Here is a 19087-nt window from a genome sequence, read left to right as displayed (position 1 = left end):
ATGAAATTGGGGAGTGGATCTTTCCCTTACCTGGGGGATGTGAGATTATTGAATTCCAGATTCCTGTATAAATTAACCTTTGAACGAGTGGGTCTGCCCCTCCCTCTGCCAGCCATTTCTCTCCCTTTTCCTGTGTGTTCTGCACCGGAGTGTTTCTGTCACCCACCAGAGGGCCGCACCTCTTCAGCCAGCTCTAAGTCAGGGAATAAAAGGATTAATGGATCGGAACTTAATCCATAACTCCCTAACACTGCAGCTTTATTTTTTAAATAGTTCGTAAACTTCTTATTTTCCTTTTTAGCCTGGATTTCCTCTGTGGTGAAGGAGAGGTTCGCCAGCCTCTGGCCCTGCCTCATAAAAACGCTTTAAAGGACAGTGCTAGGTTGTGTGACTGCCTGTAATTCACCTCGTATAATATTCCAGAACTATCCCAGAGTTTGTGTCTGAATTCGTTCTAATATAAAGAACCCTGGGGCCAACAAGACAACTACTTGCAGATGGATTAAGTTGTGCATTCTTAAAGACCTGGGAGGCCAATACATATTGCATCTCTTAGAGCTGTCACAAGTAATATTATTGGGAGCATGACAGGCCCTTAACAGGATACATTGAGATCTCTATTTTGAAATTTCTAAAATGACATAGTAGGGTTTGTAATTTTTCAGAATAGGTAATTAAGTGTCTGTCTTACTGACTTAAACTCTCTGTGGGCTCTACTTTGTCACCTCTTGCCCTCTTCTGGGTGATAGAATTGGGAGATAAATCAGTAACTGATTTCTCAGAGAGTTAACTTTTGAGAAATATATTTCATAGGTCACACGTGCCTTACACAAAGCTTTCTAACAGGAAACAGGTACAAATGGGGTTTTGAACCAGCAGTATTTGCCGTCAGGAGCTGAAAGCTCCAAGAGTGGAATTTATCTGACGTAGGTTTGAATAGTTGGCAAAGTCAAAGGCAAAAAATTAGCCATTGTTGAAAAGCTGGAGTGAGAGTCTCACTGGTCACCATAAGGTGTCCTTTTCAATCAGAGAGGGGCTGGCCAGCACCTGGTGAACCCAGGCGCCTTCCGGTTTCCACTCTTTATCCAAGCCTCCCAGTAGGGGCACAAAAGCCTCAGTTTAGTGTAGTTCCTATGAGAAATTCAGTGCATGGCTGATTCCCTTCTTTCCAGGATTTCACATTTATCTGTTGGGAAGCAAATATAAGTACAAAATCAAAGCAGGTTGTATAATTTGTGTAATTTCTTCCTGAAGTATACGCTTTCCTTTTGAAGGAAAATATTCATTGCTTCATGTATTTTTTTCCCCAAAGTGAAACCACCACCCCTCCCCTTTTTTCCTTGATTATTAATGTGTGCCTTTGGGATAAACTAAAGAAGAGAGTAAGTCTCACTTGAAATTTAAATACTCAGAGATATTTAAATTTTGTAAATTTCTTTCCAAATGTTTCCATTTCAGTATGCATGTTTATAGAAACATATTTTTGTATAATATTCCACATGCAGTTTTGTAACCTAGTTTTTTTTTTAGCTAATAGCATCTTTCTATGCAGATAAATATGCATCTACATCATCATTTTGAAAGACTGCATAGTATTTCCTTTTATAGGTATGCTATATTTATTTAGCCAATCTCCTTTCGATGGACGTTAAGATTGTTTCTTGTTTTCCAATATTACAAAGAACAATAGAACAAACATCCTCATGCATATATCTTTATGGACTTGACAAGTTGTTTACTTGAGATATAATCCTGCAAATAAAATTGTTGTGTAAAATATAACAAAAATTTTATAAAAGTTGCTGCCCTGCCTTTCAAACAGGTACTAATTTCTATTCATCCCATCTGCATATGAGAGTTTTCAATTCCTTATAACATCACCAACATGGGCTAGTGTAAATATTCTTAATCTCTGTCAGCTTGAAAGATACAAAGAAATGGTTCATTGTGATTTTTGTTTGAATTTCTTTGATTAATAATGAGGTTGAACATTTTCCCATTATGGGCGAATTCCATTTATTCTTTTGGAATTACCTGTTCATATCTTTTGCCCATTTTTCTGTTGGGCTTTTTGTCTTTTTCTTATCACTTGCAATCGCTTTCTGTAAATTCTGGATATACGTGATTCTTATGCAGTATCTGGACAGGAGCTTGTCAAGATAATTTTGGAGAAGAATACATCATTAAAGTGAAAGCAGAGTTGACTACTGTGTAACCCCAAGTAGCCCTCTAACCTCTCTGCCCCTCAGTTTCCTCTTGTATAAAGTTGGGAAGAAGTAGTCATTCATTCATCAGATTTCTTTACTTGAAGTAAAGCCAATAATTATTAAAGTGAAGCATTTCACCTATGTAACTTCCATAGTGAACACTTTGGTGTCCTCTGTTGTTTTAATTACCTTCTATTCACCCAGTTGATAAGGGAGAGAATTCTACCCTAGGGTGATAGGGATGGTCAAACACACAACACTGACACTGGACAGATGAGATTGACAGCAGTGTATGAGTCACATACATTCACAGCCCAGGGGAGGAGGGCACTGCACACCACACAAGGCCACAAGGGGGTTGCACTTGGGAACAGAGTGAACAACCAGGGGCTGTGAGGCAGGGTTTGTCGTATCAAGAGGGTGGGGTGACTCCTGGTTCTTGCAAGAGGTTGTAATTGGCTTGTTTGAATAATTCCAAGGGCTGACAGGAAACTGAAAACAGTTACTGAGGATAAACAGGAACTGTGCCTGGTCCCCATGGTAAGGAGAATTGTTTGGCTAGGGGACTTTATCCCCAGGAGCAGAGTGGGAAGAGGAACTTGTGGTTAGGCCATTGGAGGCCATCCTGGTTTTCTCCAGATGTCAAGGCAGCACCTAATATTGGGGTTTAATTTTAGGCCTTATGCTACAATTATCTCTGAGAAGTGAGTCCCCATAGTCAGTGGCCTCTTCTCAGTCTTTATTATCCTTGACTGAGTTCATCCTGTCCACTCCTGAGAATTCTTCCCCTCCAATGGCCTCCATACCACAGCCCTGTACAGGGAGGCAGCATGGCATGAGTGAGATGCTCCCTGAGTCAGAAAAACATAGCTGTGATTTCATCTCTGTCACTTACTAGTTGTAACGCCTTGGGCAAGATACATTACTTCTCAGCCTCAGTTTTTAAAAGATAGAGACAGTACCTCCCTCATAGAATAACATAAAAAGTTTCTGGCATAGTGTCTGGCTCATATTGAGCGTTTAGATCTAAATTATTTAGTACTTGTTAATCTTCATATTCCTGCCATCTAAATGTGAGTGTTAACTAAGATTTGTTGCACACCTTCCAACTCTCTTTTTGTATTCCTTAGCCCTTGAAGATATATCCACATTTTCTATGGTTTCCATTTGCACCTTTAGGCAAATGACTCTAATGTTGCATTTCTTGCACTGATCGTTCTCTGGTTCTCTGGTCCCACAATTCCAACTATTTCTTAGAGATTTTCCCGACAGTGTCTTATTCAGCATGTTTAAAAGCTTTCTCCTCAAACCAGTACCGTCTATGTTACTTCTTCTTCTGGCTGGCTTCCTCATTAGTGTCCCTGTTATTTTGGCTTAACACTCTTAAGTCACTTTTAGTTTCTTTCTCTTTCAGATCCACAATAACTCAGTTATCAAAGGCTGTTGGTTTCTTCTCTCACAGTATGGATTACATCCATCCTTTCCACTCCATTCCCAGAAATTGGTGCCTTTGCACCAGGCTCTGAGTTGGTTTCCTTCTCTATAAACTCTCCTCTTGTCTCCCAGTCCAGTCTATGTCCCACTGCTTGATAAATCTTTCAAAGGCTCATCTCTGATCATGTTTCCTCTACTCTAAAGCTACCAATGGCTCCTTGATGCCCATGAACTGATACAAGTTCCTTAGCCTTATGTGCGGGGTCCCTGACAATCTAGTCACTCACTTCCTAGCATTGGTGTCCCCAGCATTCCTACATTCCATCAACTTAATCTTTTTTTTATTTTTTTGGTCCCCAGGACATGCATTGCCCCAAAGTGCCTTTGGACATTTGTCTATGTTTTCACTCTGTCTAGGATACCCACCTTCCCATTCTCAGTGTTTTGAAATCTTGTATTCAAAATTCAAATCCTGGCTTTGCTGGTTACTAGTTATGTGACTTTGAAAAATCACTTAACCTCTCTGAACCTTGGGTTCCTCATTTGTTAGTGGAGACAATATTTTCATGTTACAGGAGTGTTTATGACAACAACTAACATAGTGCTTGTGTCATAAACACTCATGGAATTGTCGTTGCTGTTGTTGCTCTTATCACGCCAGCCAAAAGTAATCTTTGCTTTCTCTGAATGCCTGCTTTGTTACACATAAGGCACTTGTTTTATAATGCCTCGTGCTGTGTTATATTTCAAAAGGTTATATCTTCACTAACTACACTGAAAGTTCCTTGAAGTTGAACATCAAATATTGTATATCTCTACTCATTCAGCAAAGATATATTGGGCATTTTGTATGTGCCTTGGGGTGCACTAGGGGCTGGGGATACAAGAATGACAAGGACTTAGTCCCTGCCATCAAAAAGCTTGCACACCATCTAATGATATTCTGATGCTACCTACATTTAGTTGAAATAAGCCTGGTGAGAGCCCAGAGTAGGGGCACCTGACTCAGTTAGGAATTCTGGATGGTGTTCTGAGGAAGTGACATCTAAACTGAGATGTGAAGAGTGGTGGGAATTAACCAGGTGAAGGTGGCGAGGCAGTGCCACAGGGGGATGAGTGACGAAGAGCATTCAGTGTAGAAAGCTACATGTTCATATTCACAGACGGGAAGCAGAACGTGGTCTTGTGAATTTCAGGAATACAATGGCTGTGATCTTGGTTTTGAAGGAGAACTAGCAGGAGATAGAACCAAGAGGGTAAGCCAAGGCTGGATCATGAAGGGTTTTTCAATTCTTTCTACCATTAATGGTGCCTGGTACAGCGCCTGCATCTGGTGGCTTCAATAGATGTGTTTCCAGCCTTTATAAAGTGTGGATGCACGTGATTTAGTCTTGGAGAATTTACAGTCAAGGAACCCCAGTTCAGCAAGAGAACCAAGTTTCAAAATTGCTGAAGTCCTTTGCTTTTATTTCTTAGAAACTATGAAGGAGAGCCATGTATCTAATCCAGGCCACATTTATAAACAATCAAACAGCCCTTCTGCTCCTACCCACTTCCGTATCTTTCATTACACTGATGTCTCCTTCTTATCCCCTAAAAGTAAAACCAAAACAGAAACTGTTCTCTCTCCTCTACCAGCTGACACACTGTTGTCCCCGCTCTTCCTCTTCTCACATTCCCTCAGTATTTTCTTAAGCAGCTAGACTTAACCTCTCCCTAACCTTGCTCTCCAACTCTCTCCCTCTCTGCATTTTCACAAAAGTCCAAAGAAACTGAGCTCTCCTCAGGTGACCACAGGTTAATAGTGATTGTGCAAACACGTATAAGGAACGAACGAACCATTTTGTGGAAGAACCAGAGGCCGCTGCTGTTAATTCTGAAGCCCTGGGTGTGGTGAGTTGGGTTTATCTCAGAAACTCATCCTTTCATTTTCAAAAGAAATTTGTTCATTCGGGATTCTGTTTCTCATTTCCCCGCCTTCCATTATTTCTCCCAAACCTTGAATCATAAACTTCTGGAAAGCATTGTGAATAATTTATATCCTTTTATTACTCATTGCTTAACTCCCTTTGGGGGAAATAAAGAGAAACATTTTTTTGCTGCTTACTCTCCCGTGGACGGAGGCCATGTCAGCCGCAGGCGATAGCAAAGATTTATGACCACAGAAGCTGTCATTGTGGAAAAGTTGATTGACTCACAGTTTTGATTAACCAAAAAATATTTTTTTAAATCAGCAGCAGTGCTAATGACCCAAGAATGGAAATTTCAACATTTCACCACCTTCCACTGAGACCTGCTTGTTATCATCTTTCTTTTCAGTGCTCAATGGTGAACGTTTTCTTCCCTGCCTATTTAATTGGTTTTCCTGTAGAGTCTTTCTCAGAATTTGTAAATTCCGATACAGAGCTGTGATGACTCAGAGCACATAGCGGTGACCTGCTGCTGGGGATGAGGGAGTATGCATATGCTCAGGTCCGGTTTGGTTTGGTCTTTCTAAATGTCTTTACTCAGCCTCACAGAGCCAGGAATTACAGTTAGTACTGTCTTGGGCCACCGAGATGCCTCTGGCACATTGGGTTGGTCCCACAGCAAATACTGTTAGAATGTGTCACCTTCACTCCATCACCTTTAGCATCGTGCCATCCACTTCTGTAGTCTAGGAGGTCTAGACTATCTGGCCTACCTGGACCCACTCTGCATCCCCTCTACCCAAATCTATTTTTCTCAAAGTATAAATATGATCATATCAGCTACTATCACTGCACCCTATTTAAAAACTTCAAAAGGGCTTCCCATTGCTCAAAATCCTTGAAGTGACGCATAAGGCCTTGCATGGTCCTGTTAACCTAAAAACGTAAAACAGCCAGTTATTTTACCAGCAAAATGAGTTTATTTGGGAACAGCAAAGAATTGCAATTTGGAGCAAGTAAGCTATAGCAAAAGCCATAGGTAAGTCCAACAATCAAAGGAGAGGAACGTTATTTTACAGGGAAAAAGGAGGAAATTGGGAGGGGTTGTTTTGAATGAAAGTGCACTGGAGAAAAGCAAGCGTTCAGGGTGGTGATGATTTTTCATTGGCTGAGTTGCTGGGGTAGTGGATTTCTGTTTGGGATGCAATGTACATTCCTTCCTATTGGGGTCTGTAAATGAGGATTCTTCCTGTTGAGGACTTTCTTCTGTTGGGGCCTGTAATTGACAATCTTTCCTGTAATTGACCTTGAATGGTACTGCCTGAGAGCTCCCCCTGCTGGCCTCCTGACTCCATTTTAAGTGAGATTTCCCTTTATTAATTTTCAGTCCCCACAAACACTCTTCCTCATCACTCTGTCCCGTGGATTCTCTACTCCAGTCACCCTGGCCTTTATTTATCCTATATTCACTCTGCTCAGTCTCACTACAGGGCCTTTGCACATCTGGTACCCACAGCCAATAAATCTCAGCTCAGTGTTATTTCTTCTGAGATAATTTCTTTGACTCTACATCCCCTAACTAGACTACTACTTCGTTATAGATCCTCCTGGTACCAAATACCTCTCCTTAGATGCTTTTCAGAGGGTCGGTTTTATATTGGTGAGGTCTTTTGATTAATATCTGCCTCCCCCTGGATTCCTTGAAGGCAGGGCCTATCTTTGTTTTGACTTACCCTGCTATCTCCAGCACCTAGCACACAGCCTGGCTCTTAGGAGGTACTCGATACATATGTATTGCATAATTGGATGAATAAATAAATTTGAGTATAAGTTTAATCAGAAAATGGGCCTTACCTTGTCCTTGAGGGATTTATCTAATTGACAAGAAATCCAAATGAATCTCTACTGGAACAGGCAAGAGTGAAAATGTACTCAGATGCAGGAAGGCTAGAAGCAGCCTGTAGCAGCAGCTACATCATTTCATTCTTTTAAAATGAGGTGATAATAGTTTAAGTGGACGTATCACTGATGATAATAGTTTTAAGTGGACGTAGAAACAGTCTCTTTCATAGGGGCTGCTGGAAGGTTGTTCCACTCTGTGGGTTCCCAACTATGGAGCATACATTTTTCTCTCCTGTTTCCCTGTTTTTAAGGGACTTATCATACATCCCTATTAGAATGAAATTGTGGATACTTATTAGCAAGTTGTGTACAAATGAGCTTGGGTTGTTTCATGATCCATCCCAATTAGCTCCCCCACTTGTTTATCCTATCTGCCTAGGAAACATGAAATGTCTCACTTCAGAGGAGGGATGCAATTCTGGGGCATATAATCGGTTTTTTTGAACATTCGTTCTATTTGCAAGGGAGAGAAGTAAACAGTCTGAACCGGGAAAACGCATGTTTGGGGTCTGCAGGCTGCCAAGGAAGGCAAGCGGGGAGAATTATGCTAGGCATTGAAATAGTGGCTTTCCTGGTCTCAGGTCGGAACATCTGTCTGTGTCTCAGGGCAGATTTGGTTTAAGACCAAAACAAATAGCTCCCCTTCCGTGGGTTCTGACCCTGGGGTGAAGTAAAGGAACTAAGCGAGTCCAACTGTAACTGCTGGGGAAGTCATTGTTCTCTCCAAGCTTCTGGGAGCCCCACATAATTAGCTGTGCAAAGAGCAAGTTGAAATCAGAATTCCCCTCTAGGGTTTTCTGTGTCCAGCCAAACAAAGCGAGCTAGCTGAGAGACAAATAAACCCTGTGAAAGAGAGTGAGTGCCAAGACTCCTTTCTCCTTCCTCGCTTCAGCTCTGGTCCTCTAGGTCTGTGTCTTCAGCTTCCTTGTGTCTCGGAATGCCCCCAGGCCCCTCATCTTGTGTAGCCAGAGGGAGTTTTGTCTTCATCAGAGAAGCCAGCGGGCCACTCTCGGGCGGAAGGCTGGCGCTGTGTTTTGGGACTTGTGAGGGCTCTGGAGGAGCAGCTTGGACTATGGTGAGAGATCTTCCTTCCTTCCAGATTTTCTGATGTTTTCAAAAAGAAACCAGAAATCTGGACTTTTGTGTGAAGTCACCCCATTTAAAAATGTTCGCTACATGTTTTGTTTCGTTTATAAACAATGTGCAGGCCAGATAAAGCACAGACGTTTAGTTTCTCTAGGCTAGCCCATCACCTTCCGGAACGTCCAGGTTGTGTCTATCCTATTTGCATCTGTGTCCCCAGGACCTAGCACAGTCATTGCCACCTGGTAGAAGCTTAACATCTCTTGACTGTCATCTATAGGAGACTCATCCTTGCTGATATTCCCTTCATATTAATAACAGCAATAAAATACAACAATCAAAGTATCAACTACTTTTTATTGAGCACCTATTAAGTGCTTTCCATAAAATTTAATCGGCACCGTGACCTTAGAAGCTGCTTGTTTTTATTATTCCTATTTTACAAGTAGAGACAGAAGCTCAGAGCCCAAAACAAGATGACCCAAGCCTGTTGTTCAGCTAATGAGTGGATGCTGATTCAGGCTGCACGACCTCCAAAGCCAGTATAGTTGCCCCTCAGTATATGCAGGGGATTGGTTCCAGGACCCCTACGGATACTAAAATCCGTGGATGCTCAAGTCCCTTACATAGAACGGGTGTAGTATTTGCATATAACCTAGGCATATCCTCCTGTATACTTTAAATCATCTCTAGATTACTTTTAATACCTAATACAATGTAAATGCTTTGTAAATAGTTATTATACTGAATTGCTCAGGGAGTAATGAACATGAAGAAAACGTCTGTATGTGTTCAGTACAGATGCAACCATCATAGGCCCTTTGATCCACGGTTCGTTGACTCTGCAGGTACGGAACCTGCGGATATGAAGGGCTGACTGTATTTGTAATCCTAATGCTACAGTGCCTCAAACTCTGCTCTGCTGGCACTGACCAGAGGGAGCCACGGTGAGCCTTCCAAGGGTTAGCCATTCCAAGGAGGAGACGCCAACCCTGGTGTATCGTCTGTCTCCCATATGCACTCCCTGGTGTGCATGTCTATCTCCAGGGCAGACATTTGAGAGGGTGGATATGGTAGGTGGGCATCCTTTTACCTCTGCACAGTATTTATTCTCTCTTCCAGCTCTGAGCTGTGGGACTGTTCCTACTTTCCCTTCACCATCTCTTTATGGGGAATTACTCTACAGGGGACTTTGATTAGTTGTGGCTGTCATGGTATTCTATTGTGTGATATCCTTAAGTGATACAAAACTGTCTATATTCGGGCATTTTTCTAGGACTCGGGCACTCTGAGCTGAGGTTCACAGAGTCATTTTTTGGCTTCCTTAGCTAAAAGCAAGAGTGATAACTCATCATCAGCTTAGGATACAATTAAATCCATGACTCCTCAAAGCAGAACACTGTGTTATAGCCTGCTGGTCATGAAACACATTTTTCTTGTGGTGCAAATATTTTATTACAGGTATTGAAGTGTTAAAGCATTAGTCTATGAGAGATACAAAAGCCAGACTAATTTTACAAAGTGGGGTAGCTCTCTGTAATAGCCACCATTTGATGGACTTCCATGTGTTAGTAATTTCGGCTACTGAGGGATCCTTTTAATAGGAGAAATAGGCAATGAGAATGAAGAATATTGACCTTCAGAAAAACCAGATTACGTTCTCATGCCCTGCTTTCAACATGGGCTACTTCTCAATATAAGAAGTACCCTACCCTTGATTTTTTTTCAGGTTATTATTCTGGTTTGAAACTCTCTTACTCTTTGGTAAATTGTTCTCGAATAGAGGAAGGTTTTGCAAACTGGACTATTGGTTTTGAGAAGTGGAGAGCAGCTTTTTAAGGAAATCCATAGTAATCATCATCTTAGCTCCACTTATTGAGGCATCATTTAAGGATTTTGCTCTCATCCACTCTTTGGTCTTTCTCTAAACCTTGTGAGATGGGCATTCTTATCCTCAATTTTACAGATGAGAAAACAGGCTCAGAGAAGCAAAGTGACTTGTCTGAAAGCAAACAATAGCAATGCTGGGCTATTGTTTCCAGTACCATCTGTACATCAGAATATCTTGGGAAGCTTTTAAACAATCCATCTTTTTTTTTTTTTAAAGATTTTATTTATTTATTTATTTTCCCCCAAAGCCCCAGTAGATAGTTGTATGTCATAGCTGCACATCCTTTCAGTTGCTGTACGTGGGACACGGCCTCAGCATGGCCGGAGAAGCAGTGCATCGGTGCGCGCCTGGGATCCGAACCCGGGCCGCCAGCAGCGGAGCGCGCGCACTTAACTGCTAAGCCACGGGGCCGGCCCTAAACAATCCATCTTCTTGAGCCACAAGCTTGTGGCCTAATATCTCAACCAGGAGCCTGGGAATCTATATTTTTCAGAAGTTCCCCAGGTCACTATGATATGTGGTTAAGACTTGGAAAATATTGCCATTGTGGGGGAGGAAAAATAATTTTCCCTCTACTTCTTCCGGGTTCTTAGCTGAGACCACCCTATAATAAAAGACAGATTAACAGGACAAAAACAGAAATTTAATGACGTATACTTCGTGTATACATGGGAGATACTCAGGGAAACTGAATAACTCCCCAAACGGCCCAAGCCTCCACCTTAAATATCATTGCCACCTAAATACAAAAGAAGATGTTGGGGGTGGGGGGGAGGCCAGTTACCCGGAGGTTACCAGGCAAAACACAGTAAAAAAGGGTAAGGTTATTATGCACATTTAAGTCGTTGCCTTCCTATTGATAAGAGCTTCTAGAGATTTAGTCATCTTCCTCTTCCTGGTGCAGAGAGGGACACCTTAACAAAGGGTCCCTGTCTGCACCGGGGTCCCTGTATATTCCCTTTACAGTAAATGTAAATGTCTCTTACAAAAGGGTAACTTCTACTTGGTTTTCAGAGATTTTCCTGTGTCTGCTGTTTCTTAAAAAACAACCAGCTCAAAATAATCCTTATGCCAAAGAGAGGCAAATTTTGGGGTGGCAAATTCTGCTCCCTTTCTCCATACATCACACCACATCTTTTGAAATAAATCAAAATGCAGAGTCAGTTTGGAGATTTCAATGGTGGGTTTTTTTCTGTTTCAACTGGACCTCTCCACTTCTGCCCTGGGGGCTACAGGAAAGTCTTCTCAGAGGAGGTAACATTTTTCTAGATCCTAATGAATGAATAAGAAGGAGAAAGGGAAAAGGCATGGAGGCAAAGTGATCCACAGACAGAAGTCACAGAGCTGCCACCAGACTGAAGTGCCTGGGGAATGTTACAAGGTCAATACACCTGGACAGATGGTGACAGATATACCATATACAATCGTCCCCAGGTTTCCAAGGGGGATTGGTTCCAGGAACCCCACCGATACCAAAATCCATGGATGCCCAAGTCCCTTATATGTATAACATGGCATAGTACAGTGAATTCTCGGGTTTCACATCGGTGGATATGGAGGGCCGACTGTATGTTATCAGGTGAGTCCAAGTGGAGACTGTCTCGGGAGATCCCACTGGCGATACAGCAGAATTGGCTTCAGTGGTGGAGCACGGATGCTCATCTCATTGGCCAATTTCCTCAACAGTCTGCTTTGGGGCATCCCTAGCTGCGTGTTTCTGCCTGATCACTTGCTAGAAGATGATCAGGCAAGGTGCTCACAGCTCAGCTAGGGTTCCTGTCTACAAATGCCTTAAACTCAATTGCGATAGCATCAGAAATGACAATGGATAGAAAATAACTTGGCACAGCACAGTGGGTGCTGAAGCAGAGGTTTGAGGTGAAATTAGGAACTCTTTAGCTATTCTGAGGGGTTGGCTAAAACCAGAAGCTTTTTACCCCTAGCATGCGCCTGCAAAAGCACGTGACTTCTTGACCAAGAAGGTTTGTTCACTTTCTGTGGAAAAGTAAGTGCCTTTGATAGTTTAGACCCAATAACTAGTGTTTTCCCACCAATTCCAGGCTACCAAATAAATGTGTCCAAAGAGGTCCTTCTGGAATAATACTGATGAGATGTTCCAGTCTTAACAGAAGTGAGGAGTGCAATGAGTGCTCCTATGGTGGTAAATGTGGTCGGTGGCCCCACAGTCAGGAGCCATTGTGCTAATGTTGTGAATTCTCTCTTCATTGCCTCAAGATGCTATGAATCACTTACATGTTACTCCTAGGAGATGGCTGATGGATACTAGACCCCTCAACATCACCCCAAATGGCCATTTTAAGCACTGTTTCTCTTCAGTTTCCAGGATCCTGAGGGAATTGCCTTTAGTTCCATTTAGATGTTAAAGAAAACTAGAGCCTGACAGTAGTTAAAGAGCTAAAAATAGATTTTATTCTGGAACTATTGCAATGAGGGAAAAGAGACCTCAGGATAGAACTGAGTTCCAGTCTGAATGAAGCATGGAGAGGTGGGGATTTATAGTCAAGGAGTAGAGTGGGGGTCAGTGAATGGGAGATTTTTAAGGGGATAGGGTGATTCTTACTAAACTGACCTAACAGGATTATTGCTGAAGACAGGCTAGGGTGATCAGATCCCAAGGGTAGGGGATGAGAAATATGATCAGATATTGTGGGTGATTAGATATCTAAAGTGTTTTTTTGTTTTTGCTTTTTGGTTTTTTTCCTAAACTGAGTGAGCAAGATGCTTGCTACAACTGGAGCCTGCAGACCGGAGAAGGTTGAGGCCTAAAGGGATTAGAGGAGCCTGACTAAAGTTTAGTTAAGGAGAGAGTCTTCATCATACAAAAGCCTAGTCTTCATTTCCTCAGAAGGTATTTTGCTGGATAAGAACTGGTTTAAAGTCTTCACTGGGAGGATGAAAAAAGTTCTGGAGATGGATGGTCGTGATGGTTGCACATCAATGTGAATGTACTTAATGCCCCGGAACTGTACACTTAAAAATGGTTAAAATGGTAAATTCTATGTTCTGTATATTTTAGCACAATAAAAAAAAAAACCCAATCAGTCCATGATCAAATAGAGGAAACGATATCAATAACAGTGATAACAGCTGTTGTTTTCCCAGTTTTTGCTTTGTGGCAGGCATTGTGCTAACCCCTTTATAATGATGATCTCCTTTTCCTAGAAAAGGACTTGAGGATTGGAGGGGTCAATGACTTGTCAAGGGTCACACAGCAAGTAAGTGGCAGTCTCATTCCAGAGCCCTCTATCTTGGCTTGTGCTCAGGCAAACCACCTCACAGGACAGTCCTTTCAGTGTGAGGCTCCCCCACCTACCAGTAAACAACTGTAGCAAACAACTAAAATGAGCCAAAATGACCAAAAATTCACCTTATCAAATGACAGCAACTCTGATATATGTACTGATCTTTTAACAGCAAAGAGGTATGCCCTGACTTCTTGCCTACCTTTACAGTTCAACTGTCTAGTCACACCGAAGGACACTCTATTATTTATTGGAAAGACAGTTATCTGAACATCCCCCTTCTCTTTGATGTAGGACTATGACAATGCCACCTTTCACTTAGATGGTGAGCTCCTCAGGGGCAGGGACAGTCCCTATTCATCTTTCTACATGGCACATAATAGATGCTCAATAAAATTTTTGTCAAAATGACCTTCCAGTGATGTTGAAGGTGTCAGTGTAAGTTTTCCTAATAATTAGGGGGCACTGTATGGTTGTATGGGGCATTAACTTATCTCCTGGAATCTAAATTCTGGAAGATACATTAGGGGTAATTCTCAACCAGAAGCGACTTTGCCCCCAGGAGACATTTGGCAATGTCTAGAGACTTATTTCATTGTTGTATCTGAGAGTGGTGTGCTACTCCCCTCTGGTTGGTAGAGGCCAGGGATGCTGGAAACATCTGGAGGGTAGCAGAATATGCCATGCCAAAATATGCCACTTTGGCATAAGGGGATTATTTTGATCTCATTATTTTGAGAAACAGCAGACACAGGAGAAGCTCTGAAAACTGGGAATTTACCCTTTTTTAAAAGGAATTTACATTAGAAAAGGGACCTGTACCAGGAAGAGAGTTATTACCAGAGATCAGTTTTTCCCCTGAGAGACTTATCTGCATGGCAGAGCAACCCTTGTTTACCAAACATCTCCTCCTCTCACCTTCTCATGATTGCCTGCCCACCTTTGAAGCCCCAGAGCCCTACCCTTTCTTTAGCTCCAGAGGGTATGTAAGCCTCACTCATCTGGCCTTTTTAGTCTCATATCTTTGTGGGACTCTCGCAGGTATATATGCAATTAAAATTGCTTTTTTCCTGTTAATTTGTCTTATGTCAATTTAATTCTTAGACCAGCCACCGAACCTAGAAGGGTAGAATGGAAAATTTGCCTCCCCTACACATCCTACAATGCATAGGACAGCTCTCACAGCAAAGAATTACCTGGCCCTAAATGTCATTGGTGCTGAGGTTAAGAAACTGCTTTAGGGGTTTTATTCACTCATTCATTGACTCATACATTAATTTCACGTGTGTTTGTTATGTGACTCCACCCTCTGATGGAAAGGAGAGCAAGCCTGTTTGTCCAGGGTCACACTGCTAGACGGTGTAGATCTAGGACTTGCCCCAGCATCTCAGGGAGGGTTCTTCACGTGCACGAAGGTGGCCTCTTGCAGCCTGTATTACTGATTCAGATGCCATCTTTGTGGTCACGGTGAGCAGGTCCTACTGAGACTGATAGGACTCTGTGGCTGTGCCTGGTGCCTTGAGCTGATGGGAAGGGCAGTGATCTAAGACGACTTGTTCAGCCTGCTGAAAGCCCCCAGGCTTGGACTCTGTGAGCTCTTGCTGCTTCTGCAGTGGCAGGGACTGTTTCCCGGGCTTCCTGTGTATGCCACACTCCACTGCTGGGCCAGTCCCTCTTGGCTGAACTGTAACACTATCTCAGCCACCCTGTTTCCACAGCGCCCCGAGAAGCCATGTTATGGACTTTGTCGAAAGAATTATCATGTTCACACAGCTCTGTATTTGCAGTAGGCTTAGGACTCTTTTCAGATTTGAGCATTGGCAGTCTTTAATGCAATCTGCTTTTCAACACACATCGCATGCTCCCCCCCTCCCTTCCCTTCCCCACTCTGACTCCTTGCTGCCCTCTGATTATGGTCTGTCTCAGTGTGCAGAGAACCTGCAGCTGAGCGTAACAGGTGATATACAATTCTCAAGATGGTGGAGATGATGGATTTTAATCAGGTGAATGCAGTTTAATGCAAATGCTCCTTTAGCCGAGGCTCATAAACTGGGCCACTCAATATTATGGTCCCAAATATTAGTTCAATGCTTATGGTTTACATAAATGGCTTTCCTTTGGGGGTTAGGTTAGGGGAAAATCAATACCGAGCAGCTGGAAATGCAGAAAGGAACTGTGTACTAACACTCCATCATGATGTACCCCTGCTCCCACCCAGCACCGCCTCACACTTATCTTTTCTGGGTTTTTTCCAGCTCACTTTTTTTTTTCTTTTGTCACATTTAGGGTTTCACAGTGATACAAAATCCACCCTGACTCCTCCATCCATTAAATGGGAAATGCATATGAACAAATAGAAGAATTGCTCCATAAAATACAGCTGAAATACAATGTTATCTTCATCCCACTCTGAACATTTCTCAGGATGGTTTATGTCCCGGCAGTTAATCGTTTGCTATTGTTGGTGTACCAACACAATGCTATTAGCAACGCAGAATTCTCAGGCTTTCTGTTTAGAGTGTCTTCATGTAAGCTAGCCAGAATTTAGATATTTGTAAACGGAATTTGAACAGTGGCCTTTCTTCACAATATAAAATTCAGATAAGTGTAACCGGTCATGACCCAACTCTTGTTTATTAATTAAGGGCATTATAATATGGCACCAGTTTTGGGAGCTGCGGCTTATGCAAAGAGGAATACTAATTACATTCTGCATTTTCTGTAATAATGGGGCAGTGTTTTGGACAATGCAGTTTATGCAGACAATGCGTCTAGCTCATAACGTGGTTTATTAACAAGGAGGCTCTGAATGTTTAATGGGAGACTGTGAAAAAGTGGCATAAATAATATTCCCGGCCAGGCTGGGGCAGTGGCAATATGTTGCATGCTGTTAACCTCGAGAGGTCTCCCAATAGCTTTTCTGTGTGCCTGCTATATATTTAGTGACCATTTCTTGATACAAAGGCAGCCAAGTGACCTGAGAAAATCTATTTGGTAATTTTGTTTTTTCACTCTCTTAACATTTGCTGAAGCTTTAAAAACAATAGACCTTTACATTTGTATGGATTTTTTTTCTTAGTTTTTCCCAAGATTGGTCATTTGTATAATTATCATCATGGATTTCTTATAATGGCCATCAGAGAATCAGAATAGGGTACTATTTTTTTCCACTAAAATTTTTTTTATTGAGATATAATTCCTATACCATAATATTAACCCTTTTAAGGTATGCAATTCAGCAGTTTTAGTACATTCACCAAGTTGTGTAATGATCACCACTTTCTAATTCCAGAACATTTTCATCACCCCACAAAGAAACCCTGTACCAATAAGCAGTCTCTACCCATCCTCCCCTCCTTCTAGGTCCCAGGAGCCACTAATCTACTTTCTGTCTCTATGGATTTGCCTATTCTGGACATTTCATATAAATGGAATCAGACAATATGTGGTCTTTGGTGACTGGCTTCTTTTACTTGGCATAATGTTTTCAAGGTTCATCCGTGTTGTGGCATGTATCAGTACGTCGTTTCTTTTTATGGCTGAGTAATATCCCATTATATGAATATACTTCACTTTGTTTATCCATTCATCAGTAGATGCATGTTTAGGTTGTTTACACTTGTTGGCTATAATGATGCTATGAACATTTGTATTCAAATTTTTGTTTGCGTTTATATATTTTTTCCCTCTGGGGTACATACCTGGGAGTAGAATTACCGGGTCGTATGGTAACTCTCTGTTTAACTTTTTGAGGAACTGTCAGACTGTTTTCCAAAGCACCATTTTACATTACCATCAGCAGTGTATGAGATTTCAAATTTCTCCACATCCTAGGAAACACTTGTTATTGTCTATCATTTTGATTATAGCCATCCTAGGGGGTATGAAGTGGTATCTCACTGTAGAGTTGATTTGCATTTCCCTATTGACTAATGATGATAAGCATCTTTTCATGTGCTTATTGGCCATTTGTATATCTTCTCTGTGGGCTACCATTTTTTAACCCCTATTTTATAAATGAGAAAACAGAGGCACTGAGAGAAAATAAAAATGTACCGAGGTCACTGCATGAGGTAATAGCCTGTCAGTACTGGAATTTAAGTTTTCTAATGCAGTGATGCAAAAGCTTAGAGGTTCAGCACCTAGTAATGAAATAAACTATAAGCTATTTGCATTTAGTTATGACTCTTTTATTTGCAAGTGACAGAAACTCAGCTCTAACTGTGGCTTAATGAAAGTAAGGGGATTTTGGCTTACCTATCTGAAAATTTAACGGCTATTTTGCCTTCAGGAATGGCTGGATCTAGCTGCTCAAAGATGGCATCAGAAATGTATCTCTCTCATCTCTTAGTTCTGCTTCCATCAGGTTGGTGTCATGCATAGGTAGGGTCTATTTTTGTGGTGGTTAGATGGCCACCAGAAGCTCAAAGTTTATATCTTACCAGCTCAGCATACCAGCAGAATTTTTTTTTTTTTTTGCAGGAGAAGATTCACCCTAAGTTAACATCTGTTGCCACTCTTCCTCCTTTTTCCCCCTGCAAAGCCCCCAGTACATAGTTGTGTATAGTGGTAAGTTCTTCTGGTTCTTCTATGTGAGTTGCCACCACAGCATGGCTACTGACAGACAAGTGGTGTGGTTCCACGCCCAGGGACCAAACCCAGGCCGCTGAAACAGAGCGTGCCAAACTTTAACTGCGAGGCCATCAGGGCTGGCTCCAGAATTTGTTTTTAAACTCCTGTTTCTCAATAGCTCTAGTCCAAATTTTAGGATTGAGTAGCATTGGACTGATTTGAATCAATGATTGATTCCCTGAATCATTCATCAAATGAAATACACTGATTGGTCGCTTGCCCACTATGGTGCTGGGGAATGAAGTTAGCTCCATCCATGCCATCTGCCCTGAGAGTTGGGAAGAGGAGGTTCCTCAGAGGGAAGTCAGACCGCTGACATCAGCATAATACAGCAGGCATGCTGGGGCGAGCAAAACTCAGAACTGTCTACTGTGCTACTCAGACTTTTCCTTGGGCCTTGATTTACCATTTACTGGTTTCTGGTTGTCTGTGGATTTGGCTTAAAAGGCACAGAGTCTGTAAAAAGCAATTTTTGGTCTTTTACAAGTTAAGGTTTAATCAACCAATCCACATTTATTTTTTCTAGTATTGAGGGATCATTTGTTTTAATAAATGCTAATAAGTTTGCTTGTAGTTAAACGTAATGAGCTTTTCATCGTAATTCTTGATGCTGATGATTTTGTGTCTAAGTTTTTCCAAATAGCTTTGGTTTAATGTTTGAGAAGTGAAAGAGCCCCTTGAATATAAATATAAATATAGCTGTTTATTTGTCTATTTAAATTAGCAATCCCTGTGAAGTCATTTACCCTTTATGCATTTCAGTAT

At 41.8% G+C, this 19087-nt stretch overlaps 1 protein-coding gene across 7 annotated transcripts in view; it reads left to right on the top strand.

Moving 5' to 3' along the window:
- The window catches only part of FHIT (fragile histidine triad diadenosine triphosphatase), a 1358981-nt gene that overhangs the window by 414988 nt on the left and 924906 nt on the right, over window positions 1-19087 (top strand). The window contains exon 1 of one of the 7 annotated variants that reach the window (XM_004419874.3): window positions 5217-5534. The exons of 5 other annotated variants lie outside the window; for them this stretch is intronic. The gene's annotated coding sequence lies outside the window, so the exon portion shown is untranslated. Of the gene's footprint in view, window positions 1-5216; window positions 5535-18008; window positions 18260-19087 lie in introns of those variants that run through there. One more of the 7 variants, XM_087431271.1, reaches the window with a different exon arrangement.

Source organism: Ceratotherium simum, chromosome 5 (genome assembly GCF_057802395.1).
Source record: "Ceratotherium simum simum isolate JZ-2026a chromosome 5, ASM5780239v1, whole genome shotgun sequence".
NCBI lineage: Eukaryota > Metazoa > Chordata > Mammalia > Perissodactyla > Rhinocerotidae > Ceratotherium > Ceratotherium simum.
This window is presented reverse-complemented; position numbering and strand designations above follow the sequence as displayed.